The sequence below is a fragment of the Macrobrachium nipponense genome, chromosome 26 (genome assembly GCF_015104395.2).
Source record: "Macrobrachium nipponense isolate FS-2020 chromosome 26, ASM1510439v2, whole genome shotgun sequence".
Lineage (NCBI taxonomy): Eukaryota > Metazoa > Arthropoda > Malacostraca > Decapoda > Palaemonidae > Macrobrachium > Macrobrachium nipponense.
In genome coordinates this window covers 41,002,562-41,004,751 of record NC_087215.1, presented here as the reverse complement: position 1 = coordinate 41,004,751, position 2,190 = coordinate 41,002,562, and positions in this window count along the sequence as shown.

Here is a 2,190-nt window from a genome sequence, read left to right as displayed (position 1 = left end):
ACATTCAATTCCCCCCGATTGCCTATATAGTGAAAGCAGCCTGGTTACGTTTCGAGGTTAAACAATATATCCCAAGACCGAGGAGATGTTTTCATTGCCAAGAATTTGGACATATGTTGGGGTCTTGTAGACAGAAACTACAAAGCAAGACTGCCACTTGTGTCAAATGTAGTGAACCAGAGCATGGCATATGTAACCTTCTTACGCCGAATGGACGTATTAAACGTCGAGTCAAAATGTCTCCCGTATGCCGAATGGACGTATCATACGTCGACTCAAAAAAGTTTTTTTTAAAATTCGCGGAAAAATACTTATAGGCCTACCAGCCAAAAACTTTTGAATCACGCGCCTTGGGGGATGCTGGGAGTTCACGGATCAAGGCGTTGTTTTGTTTACAATCGCTACGCAGGCGCGCAAGCGCGAATTTCTTTCTTATCGCACTAAAAAGTATCAGTGACACATCTCAAAAATTATTTCGTCACTTTGACATAATTTTTGCACCATTTTAATTTATCCTTTACATGAAGTATTATATATGAAAATGTGTGCAATTTCATGTAAAATACAACAAAAAAATACTCATGATTGTAGCTTTTATCAGTTTTGAAATATTTTCATATAAATAACGATAAGTGCAAAAATTTCAACCTTCAGTCAACTTTGACTCTACCAAAATGGTCGAGAAACGCAATTGTAAGCTAAAACTCTTATATTATAGTAATATTCAATCATTTGTCTTCATTTTGCAACAAATTGGACGTCTCTAGCACAATATTTCGATTTATGGTGAATTTATGAAAAAACTTTTTTCCTTGCGTTCGCGCGGTAACTCTTCCGATAAATTTTTTTTTGCGATTGTCCTAATGTTTGGACCATTTTAAATTTGCCGTTACATAAAGTTTTATATATGGAAATGTGCGCAATTTCATGCACAATACAACTAAAAACAACCCGTGGTTGTAGCTTTTATCAGTTTTGAAATATTTTCATATAAATAACGTTAAGTGCAAATATTTCAACTTTCGGTCAACTTTGACTACCGAAATGGTCGAAAAACGCAATTGTAAGCTAAAACTCTTATATTCTAGTAATATTCAATCATTTACCTTCATTTTGCAACGACTTGGAAGTCTCTAGCACAATATTTCGATTTATGGTGAATTTATAAAAAAAAAAAAAATTTTTCCTTACGTCCGCGCAGTAACTCTTCCGAAAAAATAAGATTTATTTTTGTGCGATTGTCGAAGTGTTTGCACCATTTAAAATTAGCTGTTACATAAAGTTTTATATATGAAAATGTGCGCAATCTCATGTAGAATACATCTGAAAATGATTGAAGGTGGTAGCATTTCTCTTTTTTCGAAATATTTGCATATAAATCATGATAAATAGAAAAAAAAACCACGTTCGGTTAAATTTGACTCTACCGAAATAGTTGAAAAAGGCAATTGTAAGCTAAAACTCTTACAGCCTAGTAATATTCAGTCATTTATCTTAATTTTGAAACAAATATGAAGTCTCTACAACAATATTGTGATTTATGGTGAATTTTTGAAAAATATATTTAACTTCCCTCCGTGCGCCGATTCGCGGCCGCAAGTCTCCGAAATGCGTACATCGCATTATCCTAATATTTGCTCCTTTTCATATTAGCCGTTTATAGAGTTTCACATATCAAAATGTTTGCAAATTCATGAAGAATACAATAAAAAATAATTGAAGGTTGTAGCTTTTCCCATCTCCGAAATATGTGCATATAAAAATATATATATATAAAAATTTTGACATTCGGTCAACTTTAACTCGTCTGAAATGGTCAAAATCTGCAATTCTAATCTAAAACTCTTACAAATTGGAAGTCTCTAGAACAATATTTAGATTTACGGTGAATTTAAAAAAAAAATTTTTTTTACGTCCGCGCGTTACGAATTCGTACATCATTTTGTGATAATATTTTTCCGGTGTTGCTTTTATTGTTTTACAATGTATTATATATCAAAAAGATTGCAATTTAGTGTACAATACAACGAAAAAAAGTAACTCGTTAGCTTTGACCGTTTTTTGCACAGCGTGATTTGAATACAATTATGTATGAATTTTTTTTTTTGCTACCATATATCGCATTATTTACATATGATAATGATATTATTTTTCATTTCTGAGGTTGCACACTAAACTTCAGGTAATGAC